This window comes from Pongo abelii, chromosome 20 (assembly GCF_028885655.2).
Source record: "Pongo abelii isolate AG06213 chromosome 20, NHGRI_mPonAbe1-v2.0_pri, whole genome shotgun sequence".
In the NCBI taxonomy this organism is placed as follows: Eukaryota; Metazoa; Chordata; class Mammalia; order Primates; family Hominidae; genus Pongo; species Pongo abelii.
This window is the reverse complement of record NC_072005.2, coordinates 528,547-538,102: the sequence shown is the minus strand read 5'-3', so window position 1 is coordinate 538,102 and position 9,556 is coordinate 528,547. Positions and strand designations below refer to the sequence as shown.

Here is a 9,556-nt window from a genome sequence, read left to right as displayed (position 1 = left end):
CGCAGGAAACAGCCGCAGCCAGAGAGAAAGGCAGGAAGAGCCCCGGAGGGTCAAGAAGGCCTCGCTGAGGAGGCAGAATTTGATCTGAGGGGGAAGGGCCGGCCACTCGGGGAGCCGGGGCTGCAGAGGAGAAAGCCACAAAGGCAAACTCCCCGGGGTGAATTGAGTTTCCTCAAAGATCTGTCTTTGTGCTAACCCCAGGCACCTACAAATGGGACCTTATGTGGAAATAGAGTTTCTGCAGATGTAATTAGTTAGGATGAGATCATTAGGGCAGGCACCACTGCAGTCTCCCTTCAGGAGACAAGGGAAATTTGGACACAGATGCAGAGGAGACCTCCATGGGGTGGCAGAGGCAAAATAGGGAGAGAAGCAGCCTCAAGTCCAGGAGGGTCAGAGGTGGCCGTCGGCACCAGGAGCTGGAAGAGGCCGAGAGGGTCCACGCCTGGCGCCTCGCACACCTTCACTTCAGACTTCCGGCCTCCAGCGACGAGAGTGTATTTGTGTTGTTTTAAGCCTGCTTACCTGGTCCCGGCAGGCCCCGGAAGCCCATTCATCCTGCGGGGACTGAGGCCGGCCAGGCGTGCTGGGGCCTCGTGTGGTGGTGATGGGGACGGGAGACAGACGTGGGCCGGAGCGCCGGCCCCCCTCCACGGCCTTGCAAAATTTATTAAAAGGAAGATGTCTCGATAGGGAGAGGGAACGTGAGCCGGGCTGTCAGTGATCCAGCGGCCATCTGTTCACCGGCCCGACCACAGGGTCAGCGGCCAAGCCTGCAGAGTGGGGGCAGTGGGGGCACAGAGGGGATGGCAGGCCCCACTGCACGCCCCCCCCGGGAGTGGAGACCCCAGCCCTGCAGGCTGCTGCGCCCAGGGCTTGTTCTGGGGAACACTCTGTCTCCAGTGTCCTCTAGACCTCGGCGTTTGATCCATGGCAGGTGGACGGTCTGCTCTTTGTAAAACAATAATAAAGTCAGGCCAGGTGCGGTGGCTCACGCCTGTGATCCCAGCACGTTGGGTGGCTGAGGCGGGTGGATGCCCTGAGGTCAGGAGTTCGAGACCAGCCTGGCCAACAGGGCAAAAGCCTGTCTCTACCAAAAATATAAAAATTAGCTGGGTGTGGTGGTGCACACCTGTAATCCTAACTACTCAGGAGGCTGAGGCAGGAGAATTATTATTTGAACCCGAGAGGTGGAGGTTGCAGTGAGCTGAGATCACACCACTGCACTCCAGCCTGGGTGACAGAGTGAGACTCTCTCTCTCTCAAAAAAAAAAAAAAAAATGAGTAAATAAATAAAGTCGAGGCCAGGCACGGTGGCTCACGCCTGTCATCCCAGCACTTTGGGAGGCCGAGGCGGGTGGATCACGAGGTCAGGAGACCAAGACCATCCTGGCTAACACAGTGAAACCCCGTCTCTACTAAAAATACAAAAAAATTAGCCGGGCATGGTGGTGGGTGCCTGTAATCCCAGCTACTTGGGAGGCTGAGGCAGGAGAATCGCTTGAGCCCAGGAGGCGGAGCCTGCAGTGAGCCAAGATCGCACCACTGCACTCCAGCCTGGGCGACAGAGCAAGACTCGGTATCAAGTAACTAAAAATAAAAATACATAAATAAAAACCTCACAGTGACCCTGACATTGTGTCTCCCCAGAGGTCAGGCCTCCATTGTGAAGGGATGTGGGATCCGGATAGGAAGCTAATTTTGGAGGAAACCAGGCCTAGAAGGAAAAGAGCCCCAGGCGGGCCCAGGACAGAGGCAGAGCAGACACCCTCCAGGCCTCAGCTGCCCCGGGCTTCATTACAGGGAACCCAGGACACCGAAGCCAAGCCAGGAGCTCCTCGAGGTGACTGCTCAGGCATCAATAGTTTATAGCAGGAAACGACACTTGGTCTCAGGTCACCCACAGCCGGCTCGGGTGGCCTGGGGCTGGGCCCTGGGGCTGGAGTGGAGGCTGTATCACAGGTACCAGTTTGCTCTGGTTTTGATGGGCCTGTGGACCGTGGCGGCTCAGGTGCTTGCCCAAGGAGGGCTTTGGGGCCGGGCGCCGTGGCTCCCACCTGTGATCCCACCTGTGATCCCAGCACTTTGGGAGGCCGAGGTGGGTGGACGGTTTGAGCCCAGGAGTTTCAGACCAGCCTGGGTGACATAGTGAGACCCCATCTCTATTAAAAAGTAAAAAATGAACACTTTCAAGCTGGTCGCAGTGGCTTCCTCCTGTAATCCCAGGACATTGGGAGGCCGACGTGGGCGGATGGTTTAAGTCCAGGAGTTCAGACCAGCCTGAGCAACATGGCGAAACCCTATCTCTAAATAAATAGCAAAAGAAAGATAAAATGAAAACAACAACAAAAAAAAAAGAATAAATAAAATAAAAAACAAAGAATAAATAAATAGCAGAGGTGGGAGGGTCACTTGAGGTCAAGAGTTTGAGACTGGCCTGGACAACACGGTGAAACCCCGTCTCTGCTAAAAATACAAAAATTAGCCGGGCGTGGTGGTACCTATAATGCCAGCTACTCGGGAGGCTGAGGCAAGAGAATCCCTTGAACCAGGGAGGCAGAGGTTGCAGTGAGCTGAGATCACACCATTGCACTCCAGCCTGGGCGACAGAGCGAGATTCTGTCTTCCAGAAAACAAAACAGAACAAAGCACAAACTCATATATATTTTATTGGGATTATATTTTCTCCTTTATTTTCTTTTTATTCTGAGTTGGCTTACTAGAAAACATGCTTCTTTTTTTTTTTTTTTTGAGACGGAGTCTCGCCCTGTTGCCCAGGCTGGAGTACAGTGGTGCGATTTCAGCTCACTGCAACCTCTGCTTCCCGGGTTCAAGCGATTCTCCTGCTTTAGCCTCCCGAGTAGCTGGGAATACAGGCACACACCGCCATGCCCAGATAATTTTTGTATTTTTAGTAGAGATGAGGTTTCTCTATGTTGGCCAGGATGGTCTCGAACTCCTGACCTAGTGATCCACCTGCCTCGGCCTCCCAAAGTGCTGGGATTACAGGCGTGAGCCACCGTGCCCAGCCCGAAACATGCTAATATACTAAATCCTGGTGAAAAAATTACTACGTAAAATTGCAAGAAATTCACACAACCGTGGAAGAATATAAAATGAGCCTGCCTCGCACCGCTGGCCTGTCTCAGGTATTCAAGCTGTTCAAAATTTGCTCTATTTGCTTCAGGACTTTTTTCTTTTCTTTTCTTTTCTCTTCTTTGAGACGGAGTCTCGCTCTATCGCCCAGGCTGGAGTGCAGTGGCGCAATCTCTGCTCACTGCAAGCTCCACCTCCCGGATTCAGGCCATTCTTCTGCCTCAGCCTCCCGAGTAGCTGGGACTACAGGTGTCCGCCACCACGCCCGGCTAGTTTTTTTGTATTTTTAGTAGAGACGGGGTTTCACCGTGTTAGCCAAGATGGTCTCGATCTCCTGACCTCATGATCCGCCCGCCTCGGCCTCCCAAAGTGCTGGGATTACAGGCGTGAGCCACCGCGTCCGGCCTGCTTCAGGGCTTTTTTCAAAGCCTGTTTCCAACCCCTAGAATCTACAAGGATGATACAGATTTTTTTTTTTTTTTTTCTTTTTCTATTCTTTTTTTTCTTTTTTTTTTTTGAGATGGAGTCTTGCTTTGTTGCCAGGCTGGAGTGCAGTGGTGCGATCTTGACTCACTGCAACCTCCGCCTCCCGGATTCAAGCAATTCTCTTGCCTCAGCCTCCCAAGTAGCTGGGATTACAGGCGTGTGCCACCACACCCAGCTAATTTTTTGTAGTTTTAGTAGAGACGAGCTTTCACTAGGTTGGCCAGGCTGGTCTCAAACTCCTGACCTCATGATCTGCCCACCTCGGCCTCCCAAAGTGCTGGTATCACAGGCGTGAGCCACCAGGCCCCGCTGGAAACAGATGTTTCTAAAATGTTTTACAAGGTAGCAGCGTAGTATAACTGTTACATATCTGCTATTGTTCATTTCTTAAGTGGTCCTCAAGACTTTTGTATCCATTTTTTCCCTGATGTGCTTGAAAACTAACATTTCCCAGACTTGTGTAGCCCAACATTTAAAAATAAGAGTTGGGGAGTTCCTGACCATCCTGGCCAACATGGCAAAACCCTGTCTCTACTAAAAATACAAAAATTAGCCTGGCATGGTGACACACGCCTGTAGTCCCATCTACTCGGGAGGCTGAGGCAGGAGAATCGCTCGAACCTGGGAGGCGGAGGTTGCAGTGCGCTGAGATCACACCACTGCACTCCAGCCTGGGCAACAGAACAAGACTCCATCTCAAAAAAATAAAAAATAATAATAAATAAATAAGGGGCCGGACGTGGTGGCTCATGCCTGTAATCCCAGCACTTTGGGAGGCCGAGGCAGGTGGATCACAAGGTCAGGAGATCGAGACCATCCTGGCTAACATGGTGAAACCCCATCTCTACTAAAAATACAAAAAATTAGCTGGGTGTGGCGGGCGCCTGTAGTCCCAGCTACTCGGGAGGCTGAGACAGGAGAATGGCCTCCCAAAGTGCTGGGATTACAGGCGTGAGCCACCACGCCTGGCCCCTTATTTATTTATTATTATTATTTTTTTTTTTTTGAGGTGGAATGTCTTTCTGTTGCCCAGGCTGGAGTGCAGTGGTGTTGCAGTGAGCTGAGATTGTGCCACTGCACTCCAGCCTGGGCGACAGAGCAAGACTGTATCTCAAAAAAAAAAAAAAAAAGTAATAATAATAATAATAATAAATAAATAAAAATAAAAGAGTTGGCAACAAAGGAGAAATCTAACATCCCCAAACAATCTAGAGGTAACAACTGGTTAGTATTTTGGATGTTATAGAGGTTTTTTTTTTTTTTTTGAGATGGAGTTTCGCTCTTCTTGCCCAGGCTGGAGTGCAATGGCGCAATCTCAGCTCACCACAACCTCCGCCTCCCGGGTTCAAGCGATTCTCCTGCCTCAGCCTCCCAAGTAGCTGGGATTACAGGCGTGCACCACCACGCCCGGCTAATTTTGTATTTTTAGTAGAGACGGGGTTTCTCCATGTTGGTCAGGCTGGTCTCGAACTTCCAACCTCAGGTGATCCGCCTGCCTCAGCCTCCCAAAGGGCTGGGATTACAAGCGCGCCCGGCCTGGAAACATCACTTTGAACACTTGCAGACCGTCCCTCCTCCTGGTCATCTTCCAGATGCAGGAACTGGTAGCTGAGGATGTCATCTGTGGGGCCACAGTCCTCTGAGGCCGGGCGGTGCTGCCCCTGGCGTTGGCCCTTCATTCCACTGGTCCAGCAGTTCCTTCCCGGGGACGTGCAGGGGGAACACAGGCCCTGGCATCGGACAGGCAGTCAGCACACACAGATGCGTCCGGCCAGCGCCAGTGCCACATTCCACACATGCCAACAGCACCTCCCTTCTGTCCCTGCCAACCTCCCCAACCCCGCACACCAGCCGCCCCTTTGAAGTCCTCAAGCCTTCCTATCACAACAGCAGAGCCTGACAAACAAGAAGAAAAGCCAGGGCCAGGCACCGTGGCTCACACCTGTAATCCACCAACCTGGGATGTTGAGGTGAGAGAATCACTTGATCTCAGGAGTTCAAGACCAGCCTGGGCAACGTGGCGAGACCCCATCTGGAATTTTTTTTTTTTTTTTTTTTTTTTGAGATGGATACTCCCTCTGTCGCCCAGGGGCACGATCTCACCTCACTGCAACCTCTGCTTCTCGGGTTCAAGTGATTCTCCTGCCTCAGCCTCCGGAGTAGCTGGGATTACATGTGCACCACGCCTGGCTAATTTTTGTATTTTTAGTAGAGACGGGGATAGTCTCGAACTCCTGACCTCAAGTGATCTGCCCGCCTCAGCTTCCCAAATTGCTGGGATTACAAGAGTGAGCCACCGTGCCTGGCTGCTAAAGTTTTTTTGTTTGTTTGTTTGTTTGTTTTAAATTAGCCGGGGGTGCTGGCGTATGCCTGTGGTCCCACCTACTCAGGAGGCTGAGGCAGGAGGATCACTTGAGCCCAGGAGGTCGAGGCTGCAGTGGGATGTGATCTTGCCACTGCACTCCAGCCTGGGTGACAGCAAGACCCTGTCTCTACAAAAATAAAAAACAGTGGGCTGGGCGCGGTGGCTCACACCTGTAATCCCAGCACTTTGGGAGGCCGAGGCGGGTGGATCACGAGGTCAGGAGTTTGAGACCAGCCTGGCTAACATGGCGAAACCCCGTCTCTACTAAAAATGCAAAAATTAGCCAGGCGTGGTGGCTCATGCATATAATCCCAGCTACTTGGGAGGCTGAGGCAGGAGAATCGCTTCAACCCGGGAGGCGGAGGTTGTGGTGAGCCGAAGTTGCGCCACTGCACTCCAGCCTGGGCAACAAGAGTGAAACTCTGTCTCAAAAAAAAAAAATTTTTTTAGCCGGGCGTAGTGGCATATGCCTGTAGTCCAAGCTACTTAGGAGATTGAGGCAGGAGGCGCCTTCGTGCCAGCAGGTCAAGGCTGCAGCAAACCATGATTATGTCACTGGGCTCCAGCCTGGGCAACAGAGCGAAACTCCAGGAAGGAAGGAAGGAAGACCACGGTGATCCTTTCCCCGCCACCCTGAGCTTCTGGGTTGAGCCAACAGGGTTAAAATTCCTGGGCATCTTCCTAGAGGAAAATTCTAGAATCTACTGGGCCACCGCAGGCCCCATCGCCTTCCATCACCCCTGGATTTCTGGGCAGCTTCCTTTTTTTTTGCTTGTGATAAAATAGGTCCTAACAATAAAAACAAACATACCCAGGTGCCCATGTTTATCTCCACGGCACAGCCTCCGGGTTCTGGAATTTTCTTGGTCACTTCCAGATATTGTAGAGAATTCCGGAAGAGCACCGCAGACAGCCCAGGCGTGGCCCGGCCGAGGCTTTAGAAACACGTTTTCTTAAATCACCAGATTCCACCACCAACCTGCAAAGTTCATGGTTTTTTTCTCTCGCGAAACTCTTGTCTTTGAAACCTTCTGCGGGAGTTCCTGTACCCCCAGAGATTGAACAATTCAAAGCCTTCAGGACCCCTGCCCAGAGGCCCCCAAATCCCCTTCGGTGAGGGCTGCGTCCGGCGAGTAAAGGGCGCTTGACCCTGTCACCAAAGCAAATACAGTCGGGTCCTCCAGAACCACCTTCTCATTTTCTCCTGTTTTACCTCACAGCCAAGAGTGAGGTAATAAAGCAGAGAAAGAAATAGAGACGGGAGGGTTAGGGGCAGTTTCCACGGTTTCTCCAAGCACAGTTCCTGCAGCGTTGCCTGGTTTGCACGGAGAGGCTGCTGGTGTCTGGACGTGGGTCCTTGGGGGACCTTCGATTTCTCACCGGGTCCAGGGTGGCCCCGGCGGGAGGAGGACCCCGCCCACATTCCTGGGATTCCTTCTGTCCTTCCCACATTGTTTGTTTGTTGACTTTAAATTGGACTCTGCCAGGAATTCCTTTTCCTCTTGGGTTTAGTGGTGAGCAGGAGGGACTTAGCATATCACAGAGCCCCCGCAGCCAAGCTACCGGGTGTCCTGGCCCCCTTTGGTTCCCTCCCTTGTCCTCCTCAAGGACCCCCAACCCAGGCACCCACACCACGGGGGGCTGCGGGACCCCGAGCCTCACTCGTGCCACTGGCCACCCAGCGTCCCCTGCATCTTTCCCGGGGACTCACACGCCACCTCGAGGCCGCTCCGCCCCTCCGGATGGATGCCAGGCCTCCAGCCAGGGCCCAACTCCTGCTCTTCCCTGCTTCGTCTCCAGGGTTGACGGAGGTCGAAGGAGCACATGTCTGCTTGCAGGGCAGGCCGGGTCCTGATGGACACCGAGGTCCGGACATAGACGGTGGCTCAGCCTGAACCCTGGACAGCCTGGAGCACAGCCACGCAACTGCTTCTAAGACAAAACCGAGGTGGGGATTAAAGCTGCCCTCCCAGGCCACCTGGCTGGAAACCCAGCCCCCTCTGTCCGCAGACCCTGCAGCTCCCCGTCACTGCCACTGACAGCCCCAGGGTGCGGCTCACAGAGGGACAGCAGGGAGGGAGAGACGGACAGGGTGGGATCCTGGGGGCCTGTGGCCATCGGAGCGTCTCACTGCCCCAGCCTTGATGGGGTTGTCTATAGAGCGGGGATTCAGCTGCCTGGTCTGTGGCGACTATCCGGTGGCCCAGGGGGTGGACGTGACTCTCCTGTGCGACTTTGTTTTCTGAGACGGAGTCTTGCAGTGGCGCGATCTCAGCTTACTGTAATCCTCGCCTCCTGGGTTCAAGCAATTCTCCTGCCTCAGCCTCCTGAGGAGCTGGGACTACAGGTGTTGCCACCACGCCCGGCTAATTTTCTTTTCTTTTCTTTTCTTTTTTTTTGAGATGGAGTCTCGCTCTGTTGCCCAGGCTGGGAGGCAGTGGCGTGATCTTGGCTCACTGAAAGCTCTGCCTCCCGGGTTTACGCCATTCTCCTGCCTCAGCCTCCCGAGTAGCTGGGACTACAGGCGCCCACCACCAAGCCCGGCTAATTTTTTTTTGTATTTTTTAGTAGAGACAGGGTTTCACCGTGTTAGCCAGGATGGTCTCGATCTCCTGACCTCATGATCCGCCGGCCTCAGCCTTCCAAAGTGCTGGGATTATAGGCATGAGCCACCGCGCCCGGCCACGCCTGGCTAATTTTCTGTATTTTAGTAGAGATGGGATTTCACCATGTTGCCCAGGCTGGTCTCAAACTCCTGGGTCCAGGCAGTCTGCCCACCTTGGCCTCCCAAAGTACTGGGATTACAGGCATGAGCCACCAGGCCTGGCCGTGTGGTGTGACTTTGACCTCCTCATGGCAGGAAAAAGCAGGATTAAGCGGGGATGATATCTGTTGGCCCTCAGCAGGAGCATCTGCCAACGTCTCCTCGTCGTGGACCTGAGAATGTTCTCCGGAAGCTGGGGTCCGAGCATCGCCAGGCCCAGCCCTGGGTCCTCCACCCCGGCCACTGCCTCTCAGGTGGGCTCTCCCTGCCCCCGCCCTCCAGCGCCCCACACGGCGGCCAGTGCAGACCTGGATGTGCAACGGCCCCATCAGCATTTGTTTCATGAACAAATAAATGTCTGAATTCAGGGCCCATCCAGGAGTCAGGCTGTTCCAAACACGTCCCCTTTTTCTTTTTGTGAGATGAAGTTCTTATAACATAGAATTCCAGTGTGGGCAGCCGGGCACGGTGGCTCACGCCTGTCATCCCAGCACTTTGGGAGGCTGAGGTGGGTAGATCACCTGAGGTCAGGAATTTGAGACCAGCCTAGCCAACATGGCGAAATTCTGTCGTTACTGAAAATACAAAAAAATTAGCTGGGTATGGTGACGGGCGCCTGTAGTCCCAGCTATTCGGGAGGCTGAGGCAGGAGAATGGCGTGAACCTGGGAAGCGGAGCTTGCAGTGAGCTGAGATCGTGCCACTGCACTCCAGCCAGAGCGAGAGAGCGAGACTCCGTCTCAAAAAAACAAACAAAACCAACAACAACATCAACAAAAAAAGAAATTGCTGAGGTGTTAGGTGCTTTTCGCCTCAGATAAGCAAAGTGGGAAATTAGTGGATGCC

General features: G+C 53.5%; 2 long non-coding RNA genes across 2 annotated transcripts; one reads left to right on the top strand and one right to left on the bottom strand.

Moving 5' to 3' along the window:
- Positions 1-4,811: 4,811 nt before the first annotated feature.
- On the bottom strand, positions 4,812-7,296 carry LOC134760619 (uncharacterized). The gene is made up of 2 exons (XR_010138385.1): positions 6,759-7,296; positions 4,812-5,312 (listed from the first exon to the last, which is right to left on the bottom strand). It is a non-coding gene; the product is annotated as an uncharacterized LOC134760619 (long non-coding RNA).
- LOC129051719 (uncharacterized) lies at positions 7,234-9,103 on the top strand. The gene is made up of 3 exons (XR_008516154.2): positions 7,234-7,461; positions 7,748-7,895; positions 8,808-9,103. It is a non-coding gene; the product is annotated as an uncharacterized LOC129051719 (long non-coding RNA).
- The last annotated feature ends 453 nt before the right edge of the window (positions 9,104-9,556 follow it).